This window comes from Myotis yumanensis, unplaced genomic scaffold, assembly GCF_028538775.1.
Source record: "Myotis yumanensis isolate MYYU_CA2020_CCGP unplaced genomic scaffold, mMyoYum1.0.hap1 SCAF_5, whole genome shotgun sequence".
NCBI lineage: Eukaryota > Metazoa > Chordata > Mammalia > Chiroptera > Vespertilionidae > Myotis > Myotis yumanensis.
Window position 1 is genome coordinate 83574418 of NW_027223756.1, and position 21978 is coordinate 83596395.

The 21978-nt window shown below is 47.8% G+C and overlaps 1 protein-coding gene across 7 annotated transcripts in view; it reads left to right on the forward strand.

The window, feature by feature from the left end:
* Positions 1-1785: 1785 nt before the first annotated feature.
* SMARCA4 (SWI/SNF related BAF chromatin remodeling complex subunit ATPase 4) overlaps positions 1786-21978 on the forward strand; it is a 96516-nt gene continuing 76323 nt past the window's right edge. For 5 of the 7 annotated variants that reach the window (XM_070416056.1, XM_070416058.1, XM_070416062.1 and 2 more), the window contains exon 1: positions 1787-1943. The gene's annotated coding sequence lies outside the window, so the exon portion shown is untranslated. Of the gene's footprint in view, positions 1944-21978 lie in introns of all 7 variants that reach the window. The other 2 variants (XM_070416063.1, XM_070416060.1) reach the window with 2 other exon arrangements.

The following is a 21978-nucleotide window of genomic DNA, read 5'->3' on the forward strand; positions in this document are numbered from 1 at the left end:
GGGTACCCAAAATATATGAAAAGGAATCAGTGACAAAAAAGGAGAGATGCCTGAGGTGGTGAGTGAGCTGACCCCTGAAAAATGAGGAAGGGCAGGGACAATCAGGCTGTGGAGCCTGACCTTGGGGCCCCTGGCTCAGCTGAGGGACTAAATGAAAGCCCTGGAGATCCTTTCAGAATAGAGAGGCCCCTAGGGCAGGGGTGGGCAACCCCTGGCACGCGTGCCAAACATGGCACGCCAGTAACTTTTGCTGGCACGCGAAACCCTCTCTTATAATCTTCCATTTACAATTTTTTTCTTAATATCGACTTTTTTATTTTTCAGATAAATTCAGTGTAGGTGCATCTTAGATAAATAAATAATTTTACGTAACAAGTTATCTTAAAGACCATAGACATGCATTGACGAGAGAGGGGAAGAGCAATTTCTATGCCTCTGCCTTAACTCTCCCTGCCTTCCTAGATCCGACCAGTGTTTTGGTTTCATCCACATACGCTTGTGAATCTTTGTTCTCAGTGATGAATTTTGTTAAGTCTCCTAATAGGAGTAGCCTGATGGATGAAAGTAGTAGCTCGTGCATATCTCTGAAGGTCACAAAATATAAACCTGATTTAAAATCTGTCATCAGTGATGCAGCAGCAAAAGTCCCACTGATAATATCAGAGTCATAAAGTTTTCTGTTGGACTATCAGTGTACATGTATACATTAAAAAATAAATGTATTTTTCATCATCATATACTGTGTTTTTGTCGCTGGAATGAATTCTATTATTTCTTCAAGGTTCTTCACATACGTACACCTTAAGAGATATCAAGTAGGCGTAACATGTTCTCAAAAAATTAGGGTTGGCACGCAGAAGAATTTTGAGTCAGAGATTTTGCTGTTTTTGGCACGCACTCACAAAAAGGTTGCCCACCCCTGCCCTAGGGGGTCTGCACCTTCACACTCTCCCTCACTGCTTTCATGTTTTGACTCAAATGCCTTCTTCGCAGCGAGGCCTTCCCTGATCGCTCGATATAAAATCTACGTGATCCGCCCTGTCTCCATCTCAACATGACGTGTTTTACTTATTTCTCTTGCCTCTCGCCTGCCTCCCCCATTAGACCATGAGCGCCACAGCGGCTGAGATTTTTGTCTGTTCCGTGCTGTGTCCCGCCTGGAATATAGTAGCAGATCAATAAACATTTGCTAAACTAATTAATAGCACTAGGAAGGCTTAGCAGAAAAGGCAGCCACGGTCGAGTTCCCCTCGGGCCCGCCCAACAGGCCCCACCACCCTCTGACCAGGGATGAAAGCGACTCCCAGGCCTACGCTCGGCCGACTCTGCTCAACTTCAGTCCAGCCTTACGCAGGGCCTCACGCCCTCACGAGTCTCAGGACCCCTGGCCAGACATTTCCCACAGATCCCACCACCTCCCGCCCCATCCCCCAACCTCCTGCCGCCGCCGCCGTCACGACCGCCGCAGTGGCGGCCGCTCTGCGCACGCTCCGCGGCGTGGGTACGCGCGGCGTCGGAAGGCGAAGACCCCTGTGCGTCGGCGTAGGACCTTCCCCGACAGAGATGGGAGGGGCGTCGGGCACTGGTGCTGTTCCAGGCCCCGCCCACCTCCCTGGTCTCGAGGAATGCGCATGTGCACTGGGAGCGGAAGCGCGGGCGGGCGCGCGCTCTAGGCCGGGCGGACGGCGGAAGCGGGAGAAGCCATCCGTGAGGGGGGGGTAGGGGAGTCGCGAGTGCGCGCGCCGCGGGGGCGCGGGCGCCGTGTGAGCGGGGGTAGGGGGAGGCCAAGGCGGGCGGGCGCGCGCACGAGGTTTAACCTCGCTTGGTGGCGGCGGCAGCGGCTTCTTTGTTTCGTGAGGAGAGGCGAGACGCCCACTCAGCCCCCGGCAAAGCGCAGAGGGGCGGGGGCGACGCCGAGAAGGCGACGGTGCAGGCAGCTCCCGGTAAGGAACGTGGGCCGCGGGGGAACGGCACGGGGATGGGAGGACGGTTTGAATGGAGTCGGGGCGCCGAGGGGGGAGGGGGCTGCTGGCTCCCAGAGCCGGGCCGGGGTACGGCGGCGCCCGAGGGTCAAGAAGCCCGGCCGGCACCGCGCGCGCGAGGAAAGCTGTGTTGTGAGGCTGCGGCGGCTACGAAATCCGCGGGCCGGCGGGGTGGGGGCCGGTGCCGCGTGGAGGCCGCGCGCCACCCGCGCGCGTTCTCGCCGGATTCGCCGGACAAAGCTTGCCGCCCCCTCGGCGGGCCAGGGTTCCGGCCGCGGTCGCGGTCTCCGTGGCGGCTGTAACAAAAGCGAGGCGTCGGGGATTTTCTGGCTGTTAGAACGGGTCCGACCCGAATGTTGCCTTTTTGGCGAGGTTGCGGTCGCGACTCAGTAGGAAAAAACCCTTAATGTGTGCGGTGTCGTCTGGACACGAGCATTCGCAGCCTCCTTGGGTTAGATGACCTAATATTTCATTTTAAAAATCACATATTCTAGATTTTTAAAGTAAAGGTAAATAACTCGCCCCATCCCTTGCAAGTAGGAACTTCAAAATGTTTGTCCTGAGTGGAGGGGTGGGGTTGGTACCAAGTGGGGTAGGACTGGGGGAATTGTTTGCTATTGAAAGCATTGTTTTTGCATTCTTTTCCTTCCTACCAGTCGATTTTCCAGGTTAAGGTTTTTATGTAAAACCTGGGCCTTTCAGGAGAGGGTTTTGTGACAGTCTTGGAGACACTGGTTTTGATCCCTCCCCGCCCCCCAGGGAATCCTTGGGAAGGTAGGAGATAAGTGTAAGAACCACTTCCCGGGAATTTGAAACAAGTTTTCAGTTTGAATTGACAGACCAGATTACTGTATGATTCCTGGCGCTTGCTTGGTTACTTAGCTGTGTGACTTTAAGCAGATAGTTTAATCTCTCTGAACCTCTTAGTTTCCTCCTTTGTGAAATGAGAATAAAGTTACAAATGGAGCTGGGTGAAAGCCTGTAAAATGGTTCCTGGCAAGTGGAAGCGCTGTTACTGTCTGGTCCAATCTCCTTCTTCATTGTTCGGCAAATCCCCGAGTCCCTACTGGGGTCAGATGGTTGGGAGGACCCTCTCCAATCTTTAGGATGACAGGTGGTTAATGTGGGAGCAGCTCCCCCTGGCCTATCATTTAATCCTCCCAACTCTTTCCGTGAGAGGAGAGCAGTGGATGCCCAGGGAGTGGTGTGAGCCAGAGCTCAGGAAGGTGTGTGGAAGAGAGGGCTTTTACTCAGAGTCCGGGAGGATGTCCAGTCTTGTATTTTGACTGCCCTGTAATAGTCATTGTTCCCTCTGCTACACTGGCACATTGCCTCAATTTGTAATTACACATCCATATTCTGAGGACCATCAGAGCTGGGGTTGTCTCCCACAGCACCCTGGGCCTGGCACACGGTAGGAGGCGCTAGTGAGCATTTGTGCAATGAATGAAGGGCCCTTGGTTGGATTGAGTGAACATGTGTGTGAAGTTCTTGGCACAGGACCAGAGTGGTTGTAAACAATAAACATTAGTTGCTGTTGGGTTTTAACTTTCAGGGCCATTGTTTCCCAAACTTCATTCTCCTGGGAAGGAGAGCATGGGATGGTAGTGTGGCATGGTGGTGAGGAACGCTGGTTCTGGAATCAGACCTCCTGGTTTCACACACAGCTCGCTAAATCTTTTTTTTTTTTTATAGGTTTTTATTGATTTTGGGGGAGAGAGAAACATCAATGTGAGAGAGAAACATTGATCGGTTGCCTCTGGTATGCACTCCCAACTGGGGATCAAACCTGCAAACTGGGCTTGTTCCCTGATGGGGAATCAAACCACCAACCTTTTTTTTTAAAAAAATATATTTTATTGATTTTTTACAGAGAGGAAGGGAGAGGGATAGAGAGTTAGAAACATCGATGAGAGAGAAACGTTGATCAGCTGCCTCCTGCACATCTCCTACTGGGGATGTACCCGCAACCAAGGTACATGCCCTTGACTGGAATTGAACCTGGGACCTTTCAGTCCGCAGGCCGACGCTCTATCCACTGAGCCAAACCGGTTAGGGCTAAAATCATTTTGATCTTGTAAGTTTTGGAGTTAGGGCTGGGGGATGACATCAGAACTGTGACATCATCAGTACATGGTCTATAATCTTTGTCTTTGAAAAGCAAACATACACATCTTTATTTGCATACTTTACCACTCCTTGTGGACCCTCAAAACAATGGGAAGTAATCCTAATGCAGTTGTGGGAGAGTGGGAAGAATTACGTATTTTGGGCAAATGTCTGGTGAGAACAACATTCTGCTGGCAAAGAAACACATCCAGGGGTGTTTCTTCACCAGGGGCTCTCCAGTCAACCACCCTGGGTTTGACTTTTGGTTTTGCCGCTTTCCTTGGTGCCTCAGAGAAATGGAAGTGACAGAGTGCCTGCCTGGCACATAGTAAATCCTCAGATGTGCCAGTTGATTTTAGCCTCGGTCATCATTCCTTGCCTGCCATGTACAGAGGGATCCATTTACATTAACAAAAGACTGAACACAATGTCAATAGCGCCCCCCAGAGTTGTGCAAGAAGTGGCTCAGGAGGGACTCATTCACACCCACAGACAGAGCACGGTGTGAATGGGAGTTGTGCAAGAAGTGGCCCAACCACTCATTCCCCATTCATATAGCAAACAAATGTGCATTGAGTGTCTGCCATGAGGCAGGCACTGCTGGGAGCTGGTGATTCAACCAGGAGCAGGCAGACAAGGGCCCTGTTCTGATTTGCTTATATCTGTCTTCTTATTTGCCAAAGGCGGGTAGTAATAGTACCCAACTTGTAAGATTGCTGTAAGGACTAAACAACAACAAAAAATGACAAATGTAAGTTGCTTACAGGGTGCCTGGTGCATAGTGCTAACCATTTGGTAGCTGTTGTCATTAGGATTCTTACAACATCTTGGTGGGTACAGAATATATTTTTGCCAAATTGTAGTCATTTTGTATGATCCAAGGTGGTAATGAAGAAATAGACTCCTGCCCTAGCTGGTTTGGCTCAGTGGATAGAGCATCAGCCTGTGGACTAAAGGGTCCCAGGTTCGATTCTGACCAAGGGCACATGCCCGGGTTTCGGGTTTGATTCTGACCAAGGGCACATGCTCGGGTGCAGCTGATCGATGATTCTCTCTCCCTCTCCCTTCTTCTCTGAAATCAATAAAGAAATATATTTAAAAAAAATAGATTCCTCCATTTTCCCTTAATACTTAAAAATTTTATGCTTTTCAATTTCACCATAAGGCATTGGAAAGGAGGAGGCATGTTTGGTGGCATGGCTTTTGAAAAATAGCAAACATTTGTTAATTTCACATATTTTCTTATGATTTGTAACATTGATTGGAATATTTAAGAGAAAATTGAAGTTTTTTTAAAAATTAGAATTAAAGGGATGTGGAAAACCTATTATAAAAGGGAAGCAACAGCTGCTGGAATATGGGGGGAAATGTCCAAGGGGAAACATGTCAGAATCAAGTTTGAAGCCAAATGGAGAGCTGCCATTGCTGTTAACCTTATACTTAACATCTCAAAGAAGTATAAGCCTCATGAATATGATCACTGATGTCTTGGTTGGAATTTTCTGTTAGTTGCATGCTGCTGCTATTAATTTTTCAGGATATGGATTTGGTGAGCATGAGAAATTAAATTCGGCCTGTACTCATTTTCCTATATTGATAGGGAAGGAAAGCACCAGGTGTAGCTGGGTTTATGGGGAGGTCAGATTTCACAGGGCAGAGAAAAATGAGGGGATGCATCGATTTCCCCCCAGTTCTCTCAGGGCAGGTGCTTTCTTTAGAAAACAGGTACATGTTAGCTAGAATAAACCTGCTCTGACCCCTTCCTGGCCTTTGTAACCCCAAGTGGTTTCCAGAGCTTCACTTTGGGACTTGTTTACTTTGCTAAAGGAACATGTCTTCGTTTTTGCACATGGACACTTGTCACTGAGATCAGTCAGTTTTGCTATGTGAAGTTCACCAGCTGTGAGTGTGGTAAAGGAGGGTTGACTCTGTTTTTAGTAGCAGTGGCCTTTAAAATGGTTCTTTGGGCTGGTTTAAGTTCTCCTTTAACCGGCAGGTCGCGCCCTGCTGGCTCAGGATGCAGGTGGCCGTATGGCAGTTGCTGCTTCACCTGTTACAGTGGGAGACTTGAGGTGGCAGGTTTGATGTATGTCACCCTGACTTGCCCTGTGAGTGCCAGTGAAGTGACACAGTGTATGGTCTCACTGTCCTAATGGTGATACTAAAGCACAGCAAGCCATTTGCTATATCCTGAGAGCTGATTCTGGCCCTGGTGACTGCCAAGTGTTTCTGATCACAGCCTGGACTGATTGTGTATTGAGTACCCTTGCCCATCTCCACAGAACACTTCCTGTGTGCTCCTGCCTGTGGGGGGCTTCTCTTTGCTGTACTTCACACCCTTCCAGGCTCTCTTCCTCCTATACCTGTGGTCGGCAAAGTCATTAGTCAACAGAGCCAAATATCAACAGTGCAACGATTGAAATTTCTTTTGAGAGCCAAATTTTTTAAACTTAAACTATATAGGTAGTTTGCTTCTTCTTTGTAGCCATGTCAAACAGGGCACCTAAAAAAATGTTTCATTTTATAATAATAAAGCCACCAACACAAAATAATTAAAATTCTTAAATTGATGACAAAAATACCTGTAGGATTTGCAGTTGGTTGGAAAAATACAGGTAACTTTATGCTTCGAGTAGGTACTTTTGTCACCTGCACGCGATTTGCGGACGCGACTAGCACTAACCACTGCACAATGAGACTGCTGACTGACTGGCTCACTCACCTTGTGCATGAATCGCGCATGCCTCCCCCGCGCTGCGTGCCGGCCTGCGCCGCGTCGCCCGTCACCCGACCGACCCCCACTTCTTCTAATGCCACTTCTTCAAAATAGACTTGCCCAGGCCGAAAACTGAATTCTGCGCATGGGCCACGAAGTTTCAATCGCACTGTACGTGTGCGCCCGCACGTGGTAGTTTGTGGAAGAGCCACACTCAAGGGGCCAAAGAGCCGCGGTTTGCCGACCACTTACCTATACCTTCTGATCCTCAGCCGAATCAGTTATTCAGACCTTGCAGTCACACAGACTTGAGGACTCTACTCCCTGCATGAATTTTTTAAAATGTTTTTATTGATTTTTAGACAGAGAGAGAGAGAAACATCAGTGATGAGAGAGAATCATCGATCAACTGCCTCCTGTACACTTCCTACAGGGGATCAAGCCTGAAACCAGGCATGTGCCCCAACTGGGAATCGAACTGTGACCGCCTGTTTTATAGGTGGATGCTCAACCATTGAGCCACACCTGCTGGGCTCCCTGCATGACTTTGGGCAAATGAGTTAACCTCTCTGAGCATACAATCGTCTGTTCCTACCGTACGTAGTCTCTTAGTCATCAGTGCTGAACCGAGGGGATGCGAGTTGGGGCTGAAATCCATCCTGGCTGGACTTTGCCAAATTTGGCTCCAGAGCTGGGGAGCCCCAAGTAAGGGGCGCTTTTTATATTTCAAATGGCATGTGCTAGCTGAGGCCCTGCTAGTCACCTGGACTCTCACCCTATCTGTTGCACCAGCATGTCCAGAGAAATCTTAGAAAAGTTTTTATCAAATTGTGTCACTGCCCTGTCTAGAACCTTGCAGTGGTTTCCCAATCTACCTAGAGTAGACCCCTTACCTCCTCATCATTGCCCTCAAAACCTGTGATTTGCTCTCCCCACCAATCTCTGACCTCATCTGCCACACCCCCATCACCTGCTCCACTCTAACAAGGCCCTACCCCAGGGCCTTTGCACTTGCTGGTCCCTCTGTCCATAGATAGCCATGGACAGACCATCTCTGGCCACCATGTTTGAAAGAGTACCTGCCGTCAGCTTGAGTGCTAACAATGATTATTTTTTCATAACACTTCCACCCCCTACATGACATGTCATATTATTTGTATGTTTGTTTCTGTCACTCAGTTATTAGTCCCACCAGACAGAGACTGTTTCTCCTGGATGCCCAGTGCCTAGAACAGCCGTGGGCAAACTACGGCCCGTGGGCCGGATCCGGCCCATTTGAAATGAATAAAACAAACAAAAAAAAAGACCGTACCCTTTTATGTAATGATGTTTACTTTGAATTTATATTAGTTCACACAAACACTCCATCCATGCTTTTGTTCCGGCCCTCCGGTCCAGTTTAAGAACCCATTGTGGCCCTCGAGTCAAAAAGTTTGCCCACCCCGGCCTAGAACCTTGCTTTGCTCAAAGTCAGTTGGTATTTGGGGTGGCTGGGCGGTCTGTCCCAAGTGATACTTGGCAGGTATAGGTGCCACGCCTCCTTGTACTTTCTAAGCTCTTTTCTTGTGGGAAGTTCCCTTCCGCCCTCTCCAGGGATCGTGTCTTGCTCAGTGTTGACTGTACAGCAGGCTATAACAAACCCAGCAGTGAGTCATGACATCCATCCAGGGTTGGCTAGGCTTAACAGGAGCAGGGTCAGGAAAGATTTGTAAAGCTTGTTGCAATTACTTGGTGTATGTTTGTGTTGGGCCAAGTCATGACTCTGGGTCATGGTCAAAAGAGTTTAAAAAACACATATCTAATGGATAATAGGATAGTGTTTGTGTTCTTGACGTAAAGACAGTACATTTCCTTGACAGATAGGGCAGAAAACCAACCTGGTTGTCATGTCTTCTGGCATGTTGTATGTGGGGAGTTACTCTTTAGTGGTTGTCAAGTGAATGAAAAAACTTTTTAAATGGGCAAGGGTAGATTCCAATGAATAAAATGATACATAATCCCCAGTGCTAGAAATAATACTTGGTCCCTGGCCAGCGTGGCTCAGTTGGTTGGAGTGTCATCCTGCCCTGTATATGGGAAGGTGGCGGGTTTGATTCTAGGTCAGGACACATACCCAAGTTGCAGATTTGATCCCTGGTTTTGGTGCATGCGGAAGGCAACAGTTTCTCTCTCGCATAGATGTTTTTTTTCTCTCTCCCTCCCTCCCTCTCTCTTCTTTCCTCCCTCTCTAAAATCAATGGAAACATAGCCTCAGGTGAGGATTTAAAAAAAAAAAAAAAAAAAGCCTGGCCTGTGTGGCTAAGTGTTTGAGCATCAACCTATGAACCAGGAGATCTTGGCTTGATTCCCAGTTAGGGCACATGCTTGGGTTGTGGGCTTGATCCCCAGTAGGAGGCATGCAGGAGGCAGCTGATAGTTGTTTCTCTCTCCCTCTCCCTTCCTCTCTGAAATCAATAAAAAATTTTTTTAAAAAAATAATAATACTTGGTAACAATTCAGCATGCCTACCTTTTAGGTAGAACTGAAAAGCCATTGTAATTGATTGTGACATGACTTTTCCTTTCTAAAATGTATTCCCTTTTAAATGCAGGGCAAGGTTTTGCTATGTAATTATATTGCAAGGGAAGTTCTATTGGACACAGTGATGGGGAGGCACAGTCTCAGGAATAAGCCATTTCCACAAGGTCCCTAAGTCCACAGATGCCTGCCCCTTAACATCCTTCCAGGTTCATTTACTAGCGCACTCCACACCATCAGTACAAGTGTGGAGGGTTTTTCTTAGTAGATTTATTAGGAGGAAAATGTTTTGTATTTTGAATGTAAGGCATGAGGCTGGTTTTGCCCAGCCACTATTGCTGGGTATGAACACCCTGCTATTACTTGACTGTAATGTTGACTCTGCTGATAAAACGTGTATGTAAATAAATTTCTCCACACCCCCCAAAAAATAGCAAATATTCTGGGCCAACCTGAAATATAAAGCCGTTTTTCTGGCAAGATGAAAAAACATACACCATAATTCCAGCAAGCAGATACCAGAGGGTCTAGATTGCTTGTTAGCAGCTTTTCCTGCCACAGAGGCTGGTCACCAGGGTACTTTTTTACTTGTAAGACAAAAGGCAAGGGTGTTAGGAAAGAAGAAACTGGACTAATCCTCCAGCACTCCTGTTCCACATTTGATGGCCAGAGATGTTTTATTTTAGATGATAATTTTGATGAAGTTGAAAGTAGATGGAACATAATGCAGTTTCAAATCTTTTCATTTTTCTCTTTTATTTCCACAAAGGCACTTCCTGGGCCTCTTTTCTGGGTATGTAGTTCCCGAGTATTTTTCTAACTAGGTATTTTTCCTTAAAAAGTGGCTCGGTTGGTAGGGTGTCCTCCCATGCTCTGAAAGGTTGCCATTTCGATTTTCTCATCAGGGCACATGCCCATGTTGTGGGCTTGATCCCCGGTGGGGGGCATGCAGGAGGCAACCAATCTATTTATTACTCTCACATTCATATTCCTCTCTTTCTTTTTTTCTCTCTTCCTCTCTCTCTAAAAAAATCAATTAAAAATATTTAAAACATTTCTAAAAATCTGGTTATGGAAGTAATAGATGGTTATTATAAACAAACACACACACACAAAGAAAAAAATACCAGAAATCTCTGAAGTGGAAAATGTGAAGTTTCCCATCATACACCTCCAGAGAGCTGATGGCTGCTGCTGATAGTTTGGTGTATGTTGGCTTCTATGCTTCGATTAACATGCATATACAGTACAGTTGATCCTTAAACAATGTTGCAAATCGAAACATAACTTTTACTCCTCTAAAACTTAACTACTGTCCAGCTCAGTGGTTGAGCATTGACCTGTGAACTAGGAGGTCACGGTTTGATTCAAGGTCAGAGCATATGCCCGGGTTTCATGCTTAATCCCCAGTGTGGCATGTGCAGGAGGCAGCCAATCGATGATTCTCTCTCATCGATGTTTCTGTCCCTCTCTCCCTCTCCTTTCCTCTCTGAAATCAATAAAGTTATTTTAAAAAACAACAACAAAAACAACTTAACTATTAATAGCTTACTGTTGACGGGAAGCCTTACTAATAACATAAGCACTTGATTAACACATATGTTGCATATTATATATATTGTATTATAGTAAGACCAGTGGCCTGGTACATGAATTTGTGCATAGTGAAAGAAAATTAAAAGAATTATTTTAATATTGCTATTCGCCCTTTCTCTATAATAGAAATGTCAACCAAATTCATAATCAACAATGACAGATTGAAACACACGCATGCGATTGACACCAGCGAGATCTTTACATGAATTGTGCATGTGCGAGTCAACTTAGCCTTTTATATATGTAGAATGAACTTGCTTAATTAGACCTGCTTTCTGATTTAGCTAAACCTTTTTCCAGCCCAGTGAAGCACTCCAGTTTCTCTTTTAGGTAATTGTCAGCAACACAGCAATAAATTTCAACACAAAGCGGATTATTATTGTAGATCACACAGGGAGAACGAAGAGGGTAAAATATTTAACTGCAGCAGCTTTTGACTATATTCTGCACATTTGAAGTCATTTTCAAGGTCCACCATTTCTTCTTTTCAATCGGGTCAAGTTTCCAAGCTTTCTAAATCTCCATTTTCCTGCTAATGAAAAGAAAATAGGATTCCACTGAGTCTCCTATCTACCTACTCCAGGACTTCTGTGAGTATCAAATGAGATGAGGCACGGGAAAACGCTTCACAGACATTTGGTTACAGTGTAAACTTTGCACCTGACTCTGAAGCAAGTTGTGTTCCTGGGCTGAAGAAACTGCAAGGAGAGGAAGCCAGGCATTGCTACATGATGTCATTATCCAGATGAACACTTAGCGTATTAGCTATATATATATTAGAGGCCCAGTGCACAAAAATTTGTGCACTTGGGGGGGGCGGTCCCTCAGCCCGGCCTATGCCCTCTCACAGTCTGGGACCCCTTGGGGGATGTCCACCTGCTGGCTTAGGCCTGCTCCCCAGGAGATCAGGCCTAAACTGGCAGTCAGACATCCCTTTGGCAGCCCAGGAGCCCTAGGGGGATGTCCATTTGCCAGCGGGGAGCAGGCCTAAGCTGCAGTCGGACATCCTTAGCGCTGCTGAGGAGGTGGGAGAGGCTCCCACCACCACCGCTGTGCTGGCAGCCATCAGCTTGGCTTGTGGCTGAGCAGAGCTCCCCCTGTAGGAGCGCACTGACCACCAGGGGGCAGCTCCTGCATTGAGCGTCTGCCCCCTGGTGGTCAGTGTGCGTCATAGTGACCAGTCATTCCCAGTCTTTCTGCTGTTAGGGACAGTTTGCATATTACCCTTTTATTATATAGGATAGAGGCCTGGTGCACGGGTGGGGGCCGGCTGGTTTGCCCTGAAGGGTGTCCTGGATCAGGGTGGGGGTCCCCACTGGGGTGCCTGGCCAGCCTGGGTGAGGGGCTGATGGCCATTTTCAGGCTAGCCACATCCTCCGGCGACCCTAGCTCCCAGCCTCTTTTTTCTTTTTTCTTTTTCTGGGATTTATATATCTTCTATAATTGAAACTTTGTAGCCTTGAGTAGAGCCCAGGTCCAGCTGGAGGCCATGGCTGGGTGGAAGCAGGTATCTGGGATTTATTTATCTTCTATAATTGGAACTTTGTAGCCTTGAGTGGAGCCAGGGCCGGCCAGGGCAGGCGGGAAGCTTGGCTTCCTCCATCTCTGGGGGCAACCCAAGCCTCCTGTTCGCTCCAGCTCTGTGGCCGCTGCCATCTTAGTTGGGTTAATTTGCATACTTGCTCCTGATTGGCTTGTGGGTGTGGCTTGAACGTAGTGGAGGGATGGATAATTTGCATCTTTCTCTTATTATATAGGATAGGATATAGAGTAAAGAAAATGTTAAGAAAATCATAAAGAAGAGAAAATAGTATTTATTGAAAAAAAATCTGTGTATTAGTGGATTCACAAAGTTCAAACCATGTTGTTCAAGGGTCCATTGTATTATTATTCTTACCCAAGTGGGCCACGGGTCAAGCACTTTGACCTTTCCCTATGCTTCATTTTGGATGGTCCTCTGTGTCCATTTGCACAGAGCCCCCTCATTCACTTTTAATGGTGCCACAACTTCTGCAGCATGGATTGTGTGGGGTCCTGACTGTTTGGCATTTTGGATGCTTCTCAGAGAAATAGAGGAGAGGTGACATGGCCAAGTCACTTACAGACCCTGTGGCCAGGGGATCCAAAGCAAGCACGTCAAACTCGCAGCCCACAATGAATTTTTTTGCGGCCCAGCCAGTATAACGGTATGTAAGAAATGTTTTAATAAAAATTTTGTAACCTAACTTTTACAATGATACACATAATCCTATCTAATAAAAGAGAAACGTGGTAATTAGCCGTACCTCCGCTACCCTTCCCATTGGCTAATCAGGGAGATATGCAAATTAACTGCCAACCAAGATGGCGGCCGGCAGCCAGGCAGCTGACTCGAACAGGGAGGCTTGCTTGCTTCAGTGAGGGAGGAAGCCAAGCTTCCCCGCCTGCCTTGCCGGCCTCTGAGCTGCAACTCTAAGAAACATTGTAACAAATATAGAAGCTAAACCAAACCCCAGAAACCTGCTTTAGTCAGCCAGGCTTCAGCCAGCAGGACCGCTACATTGTTTCAAATACAGAAGGTAAACAAAGGCCAGAAACCTGCTTTCAGCAGCTGAGGTCTCAGAGCTGGAGCTGAGCCTCAGAGCTAAAGCTGTCCCAGAAAAAAAAATAAAAGAAAAAAGGAGTGGTTGGGAGCTTCAGTCACCTGCCAGCCTGAAAACGGCCCTCAGCCCCTCACCCAGACTGGCCAGGCACCCCAGTGGGGACCCCCACCCTGATCCAGGACACCCTTCAGGGCAAACCAGCCAGCCCGCCCCGTGCACCAGGCCTCTATCCTATATAGTAAAAGGGTAATATGCTCCCGGCACCGGGATCAGCATGACAGGGGGCAGTGCCCAAAACCCCTGATTGCCCTGTGGCTCTGTGTGTGACAGGGGGTGGGGCCACAACCTCCCTATCCACCCTGCTCTGTTTGTGACAGGGGAAGGTGCCCCAATCCCCTGATCAGCCCTGCTCTGTGCCTGATAGGGGGGAGCTCCCCAACCCCCTGATCGCCCTGCGGCTCTGTGTGTGACAGGGGGCTGGGCCATAACCTCCCTATCCGCCCTGCTCTGTGTGTGACAGGGGAAGGTGCCCCAACCCCCTGATCAGCCCTGCTCTGTGCCTGATAGGGGGGAGCTCCCCAACCCCCTGATCGCCCTGCGGCTCTGTGTGTGACAGGGTGCAGCTCCCTAACCCCCTGATCGCCCCTGCTCAGTGTGACAGGGTGCAGCACCCCAACCCCCTGATTGGCCCTGCTCTGTGGGTGATAGAGGGCGGCGCTCCAACCCCCCCCCCCCGCCCCCCCACGGGCCCTGCTCTGTGTGTGATGGGGTAGAGCCATAACCTCCCCATCGGCCCTGCCCTGAGTGTGACAGTGGTGGCGCCCCAACCCCCTGATCGGCCCTGCTCTGTGGGTGATAGAGGGCAGCGCCCCAACCCCCTGATCTGCCCTGCTCTGTGTGTGACAGGGGGCGGTGCCCCAACTCCCCTATCAGCTCTACTCTGTGAGTGACACGGGGGAGCTCCTCAACCCCCTTATGGGCCCTGCTCTGTGCATGACAGGGGGGAGCTCCTCAACCCCCTTATGGGCCCTGCTCTGTGCATGACAGGGGGGAGCTCCTCAACCTCCTGATCGGCCCTGCTCTGTGTGTGACAGGGTACGGAGCCCCAACCCCCCTGATGGGCCCTGCTCTGTGCATGACAGGGGGCAGCGCCCCAACACCCTGATCCGCCCTGCTCTGTGTGTGACAGGGGGCGGTGCCCCAACTCCCCTATTGGCCCTATTCTGTGCGTGACGGGGGGAGCTCCTCAACCCCCTGATCGGCCCTGCTCTGTGCGTGACAGGGGGGAGCTCCTCAACCCCCTGATGGGCCCTGCTCTGTGCATGACAGGGGGCAGCGCCCCAACCCCCTGATCAGCCCTGCTCTGTGCATGACAGGGGGTGGTGCCACAACTTCCCTATCGACCCTGCCTTGAGTGTGACAGGGGGCAGTGCCCCAACCCCCCAATTGGCCGTACCCTGAGCGTGACTAGCGGTGGCATCGCAACCTCCTAATCCGCCCTGCTCTGTGCATGACAGGGGGCAGCGCCCCAATTCCCCAATCGGCCCTGCTCTGAGCCCAACCAGGGGCTGCACCTAGGGATTGGGCCTGCCCTCTGCCACCCAGGAGCAGGCCTAAGCCAGCAGGTCATTATCTCCCAAGGGGTCCCAGACTGCGAGAGGGCACAGGACGGGCTGAGGGACCCCCTCTCCCCCCCGAGTGCACAAATTTTTGTGCACTAGGCCTCTAGTTATTAATAATGAACTACAATGTTCACTAATGACTGATTACAATAATCATGTTGCATTCATTTCCCTTACACACCTTATGCGCAGGTGCACCATTTCTCTCCACTAATACTAGCAGCGAATATTTTAGCAGCTGATTGCCACGTCATTAGTCTTGTACTGACTTGTTTGGTGTGTGCAACAGGAAATATTTTGCTTTTGGAGAACAAGAAAAATAGGTTTATTTGCATTACGCTTATTAATTTGTGCAGTTTTTCAGTGTCTGGTAGGTTAATGTTCAATAAAAAACACTAATTTTTATTAAAATATTTTATTATTTTATGTCAACGATTACTCATTTATTTCGGCCCTTCGTATTCAGCATGTCTCTATCAAAGTAAACCTACGTTTCTATGAAAATTGAAGCTTTTGTTTTTTTGTGGCCCACATAAACTTAAATTTTGTTTATTGGGCACATGTTCCCCTTTGAGTTTGACATGCTTGATCTAGAGCAGTGATGGCGAACCTATGACATGTTTCAGAGATGACATGCGAACTCATTTTTTTGGTTGATTTTTCTTTGTTAAATGGCATTTAAATATATAAAATAAATATCAAAAATATAAATCTTTGCTTTACTGTGGTTGCAAATATCAAAAAATTTCTATATGTGACATGGCACCAGAGTTAAGTTAGGGTTTTTCAAAATGCTGACACGCCGAGCTCAAAAGGTTCGCCATCACTGATCTAGAGCCTATTTTCATCTTGTGGCCTCCGGAATATCTTAGCTTTTCTGTTCTTACCGGAGTAGTTTTATTTCCTGTCACATTCCTTCAGATTGCCCACTTGGATTCCCAAGCTCTGTTCCCTTCTGTGGAACCCCAAATGCACCTAACCCATGGGCCAGACGCATCTGCTAGCTTTCAGATACACCAGGTTAGCAGTTTCACCATTTTGGCTCCTTCGTCCCCTTGTCCTTCATTTTGTCTCTGCTTAGGTAGAACTGGTTGGGTGGATTTCATTGAATGTGAAGTTGCCCTTACATTCCCATCCCAGACACCAAGTGACTTGTCTGAGAGGGATTTGTTGCGGGAGTTCCCTGGCAGCACTATGGAAGTTACCTGGAACCCACAAGGCCTTAGGACGACCTTGGGGGCCCAAGGAATTTGCTGGAAAAGCCAACTGTTTAGTTTCCGATGTAGGAAGGGCAGGGGTGAATGGGGAAGAAGTAAGGGAAGAAGGAATGGGGAAGAGAGATGTCAGATCTCACCTGGTTAATCCTGTCTTGCTCCCTGAGTAGGCATCTCACTGGAGTGTAGTGGTACCCCTTCCTTCACCCTCTTCAACCCTCAAGCAGGGCCAGGTGCACTCCTGCCCCTCAGTTGGCTAGCTAAAAGGAACTTGATAATGGCTAAGCAAATTGCTTTTGTGGCAGTGACGACAAAGAGGGCAAGAGAGAGTTTGTAGCAGCCCAAATCCTGCCCATTGATTGCGAGGCTGGACCTTGTTTGCACTGGGCTATTCTGATCTTCAAGCAGCTTCTGCTTCTTGAGGGGAGAAGCAAGCATATTTGTCCTGAGTGCTGAGGGATGGGAGCATTAATCAAGGTTTGTCCTGCAGGGAAGCTAAAGTTAGGAAGCAAATTCTCTAGAGTGGTTACTTACTATTTGGCTAGTTTACTCATCTCTCTATGGGGAGAGGAGGGTGGAAATGCTTAATCTGTATGACATTTCTAGGACAGTAGTGACAAGCAGTAAGCATTGCCCAGTAAATGTTAGGACCCTTGATTTCACCAGATGTGTGGTGGCACTTCCTGCCTGCATATGCTTTGCATGTGTTAGCTCATTCGATGCTGGCTGTGACCCCTAAGGGACATCTCTGCTCCAGCCTACAGAAGAGGAACCAGGCTCAGAGAAGTTAAGCCACTTATCTAGCATGGTGCAGTTAGGAGGTGACAGAGTCCACACTCAGAGTCTGAGTTGCACTGTGACCTTGGCCTTGTTTCTCCATCTTCTCCACTGACCTGCTGTGTGACTTCTGAACCTCAGGGACACCTCTGTCAGTGAGACCAATGATAATCCTTTCGTGTAGTGTGGTGGTGTGACTCAGTGAATAAATCCGGTTCCTTATCGCCAAATGGGCCCACAGCTCTGCCTTTCTCTCTGGCTGGATCTTCCTTCCTGTGATTTCTTTGTGACTGATACATCCTCAGCAGTTGTAAATTACTAGGGGCAGGGACAAGTCACAGCCCCCTTGGATATTAAAATGTTCCTTCCCTTTCTCTATCCCATGACTTTTGAGGTAGTACAGGAAAACCTGTTTCCTCTGATCACATTTCTGACATCAAATGTGGGTTTTCCACACCAAGCAATTCTCTGCAAGTTTCTGCTGACACTAACTGTCCTACAGTTCAGTTCTGGCACTAACTGGAGTTAGTGCAAACCCTACAGATTAAGGATTCAGTCCCACAGGACTGACCCCAATTCTGATGCCTTCTTTGCAAGTAGTGGGTCCTCACATTACCCACACTTCTGTCCAACTAAGCCACAAATCAGGGTTTCCCAGAATCCCCTTCTAAGTTTTAAAAATTTGCTAGTACAGCTCATAAAATCAAGGAGACATTAAAGGATACAGATGAACAGCCAAATGAAGAAATATGTAAGATGGGTCCTGGGCATAGGAGCTTCTGTCCCTGTGGAGTTGGAATTTACCACCCTCCTGGCCTATGGATATGTTCACCAACCCAGCAGCTTTCTGAAACATGTAGTTTAGTTTTTGTGGAAGCCTCATCACTCAGACATCCCTGGAGGATGGAGGGTAGGGTTGAAATTCCAACCTTCTGACCATGGCTTGGTTTTTCTGGCAGCCAGCTCCCATCCATCCTGAAGCCATCGAGGAGCCAACCAGGAGAAGCCTCATTAGAACAAAAGATACTTCTTTCACTTAGGGAATTCTAAGGGATTTTGGAGCTCTGTGTAAAACTATCCTGTCACCCCTATCACATAGGGAATTAAAAGGGTTTTTTAGAAGCTCTGTATCAGGAACAGAAGGTAGATCATAATGTCACAGGTAGACAAAGATTTCTTAATCAGGACCCCAAAATTATCTCTCTATATAAAAGCCTAATATGCTAAGTGTGTGACCGATTGGTTGACTGTTTGGTAGACCACTCGACCAGTCACTATGACGTGCACTGACCACCAGGGGGCAGGCGCTCTGACTGGTAGATTAGCTTGCTACTGGGATCCAGCTGATCCGGACTGGGCGAGACAGGCTGGACACACCCTGGAGCCCTCCCATGGTCCCTCCCTGCCTGGCCAACCTCCCACGGTCCTTCCCCTGCCAGCTGGCCCCCATTGGCCCCAATCGGGACTGGGCAAGATGGCCCCAATCGGCCCTGATCTCCGGCCAGGCCGAGAGACCCCACCCATGCACGAATTCGTGCACCGGGCCTCTAGTTAACCATAAAAAAACAAACTTGGTAAATCAGATATCATTAAAATTAAGAACTTCTGTTGCCCTAGCTGATTTGGCTCAGTGGATAGAATGTCGGCCTGGGGACTGAAGGGTCCCAGGTTCAATTCCAGTCAAGGGCACATGCCCAGGTTTCGGGCTTTGTCCCCAGTGGGGGGCATGCAGGAGGCAGCCGATCAATGATTCTCTCTCATCATTGATGTTTCTATCTCTCTCTCCCCCTTCCTCTATGAAATCAAAAATATATTAAAACAAAAAGAACTTCTGTTTATCACAAGACACTGTTAAGAAAGCACAAAGGCGAGTCACAGATTGGCATATGGTAATTGAACCACTTATTCCCAATAAAATTCTAGCAGAAACGTAGAACCGTTATAGAAGTGGATATCTTAATGACCAATAAGAATATGAAAAGGTGTATAACACCATTAGCCACAGGGAAATGCAAATTAAAATCATAAGATATTCAGGGTCCATTGCATTCCTGGGGATGCTGTGGACAACAGAGTGTCACCTGGGCTTTATTTCTAGTGACCTCTCATGTCCGTCCCCAATTTGGTACTAAGATGTGATCATTCATTACCTCACAGAGGGGGTTCTCAGTGAGCCAGGATGGAGGGGTAAAGGTGGTGTCTCTGAGGCCCAAGGAAGCAGTGTTGGGACAAGATAAGGAACGGGCTGGGGGCCCTGGTGGCCTCCAGGTCCAGTGCCCGAGGACCTCTGTGCACCAACCTTGGAGTTTGCTGTCTGCTGGTTTCCTCTTTACAAATTCTAGTCGCCTGTTGGGTGAACTGCCAGCTAGTCCTCTTTTTGACCAGAGTCCCACCAGGACCTAGGATTGGCCATGGCAGTAGAGCTGATGCTGTGGCCCAAAGTCGTTTGCGGACCCCATAGACATGGGTTTATGAGACCTGAAGTCACCATCTCCTCGGGGCAAGCTCCCAGGATGCCTCAGCCCCAGTGCACACCTCAGTCTCGGCACTGGGGATCCCCAGTGTTAGTCACTTGCAGCATTCCACAGGAGCTCCCCATCATACCATATGTGCCCGGTGTCACTGCAGCCTTACCCACATGGCATTCTGGTTTTGTTGGTTTTTAGTGTCTGTGCCTCTTGATTTTAGTATTTTTGTTTCTTGGTGAGCTTGAGCACTCTGTATATTGGCATGCTCCTTACATCCCTCTGGCGGAAAGTGAGCCTGTGCCATGTACCTGGTGGCTCTAGCTGTGGGGTATAAACACTCTCTCACAGAGCTGGTGTGGTCTTGGGCCTGTGGCGCAGACACTTGCTAGACTGGTGTTTCTCACTGTTATTTTTATTGTCCGGAAATACAACTTTCCAAATAGTCGAGATTATTGAACTTTTACTTTGTAACCCCTTCACTCCTTCAGTTCTTTTTAAAAATATATATATTTATTGATTTCAGAGAGGAAGAAAGAGGGAGAGAGAGATAGAAACATCAATGATGAGAGAGAATCATTTATTGGCTGCCTCCTGCATGCCCCCCACTGGGGATTGAGCCCGAAACCCGGGCATGTGCCCTTGACTGGAATCGAACCTGGGACCCTTCAATCTGCAGGCCGACGCTCTATCCACTGAGCTAAACCAGGTAGGGCACTCCTTCAGTTCTTATTAAGCAAGTATGTTCTGTATCTGGGGTGGGTGTTCTCTTTGCTTTCTACTGGTTTCCTGTGGCCTAGTGTCCATGTGGTCTCCTAATTCAGATAATGCCACACTAATTGCTATGTTACTCCCCAGCTGCCCCCTGTACTCATCACAATGCCTCCTGTCCTGCTACCCGTTAGTAACTGTTTTCTCTTGTAATTAACATCTGTCCCTAAAATATTATACACCCACCGGAATGAAAAAGACTGGAACTTCTGGTGACAGGGATAAGGGAAGAGGTGACAGGCAGGCACCATGTCCACTGAGAATGTGGCAAGAGTAGGTCAAGGAGGTGGATGAGGAAGATAAGGCATTGGAGCAGGAGCAAAAAGGAGCAGAAGGAACTAGCGGAGCTAAAAGAGAAGGTTGCGGGCAAGGGGTTCCCTAGCCACAGGTGGAAATTAAGAAATCTGGCAAAAAATGAGCTGTTACTTGTGCCTGGGGCAATGGTGATCCTTAATTCTATTCCTGTTTGAACATCTAGATCAGGGGTCCTCAAACTACGGCCTGCGGGCCACATGCAAATACAAATATTGTATTTGTTCCCGTTTTGTTTTTTTACTTCAAAATAAGATATGTACAGTGTGCATAGGAATTTGTTCATAGTTTTTTTTTAAACTATAGTCTGGCCCTCCAACGGTCTGAGGGACAGTGAACTGGCCCCCTGTTTAAAAAGTTTGAGGACCCCTAATCTAGATTCCCTGTAAACATCTGTTACCACCTATAGAATAAAGTGTTGTCTTGGAGCCTGTTGTACATTTAAGATTAAACTTTTGTAAAAAATAATAATCATGCAGTGGCTCATCTCTTTAGTTCTTTTCACTCTGCCATTTCGACCTTAGCTGTGAGGTCAGGGTAAACCCAGCACAAAGTCTTTCCAGAGTGTGTTCTTCAGTCTTTGTTCCATCCTGAATTCTGTACCGCCTGTAACTAAACAAACTCATTAAAAAAAAAAAAGACTGACAGCACCAAGTGTTGGTGTAGATATGGAGGAACTGGAATGCTCACCTACTGCTAGGAGAAGGGCGGTGTGTAGGATTATATTCCTAATTTGAAAAACTGGCAATAGCTACCAAAGCTAAATTTATGCCTTCCTTAGGATAACAGTTCCACTCCTGGATATCCAAGAAAAATAAGCATCTGTGTCCCCTAAATGACATTGTTGATAGGAGCTTTATTCATGCTAGCTCTAAACTGGTAGCACAGTGTCCATGAACAGGACAAATGAAGAAGAACGAATGACCACTGTACCCAACAACATGGATGCCCCTTCCAGATGAGCAAAAGGACACTACTGTGTGATTTTCTTTTCAGATGCAGTTCACTAACAAGTGAAACTAATATATAGTGGTAGAGTCAGGACAGTGGTTCCGCGTAGGGGGGTGGTTTCGACTGGGAAAAGAGCTGAGGGTGCCTTCTGGAATGTTGGAATTGTTATGTCTGATCTAGGATTCATCCATGTGTACATACAATCAGGACACCTTAGGTATGCTACAAGTCATTACAGGTAATTAAAATAAAAATCCCCTCCTCAGTACTACACTGAGGACCAGAGAGCCACACTGGTTCCGTTTTCCTATTCTCTCCACCACAACAGTGCTTGTCCACATGTGGCACCAGCACCCTGATAGGG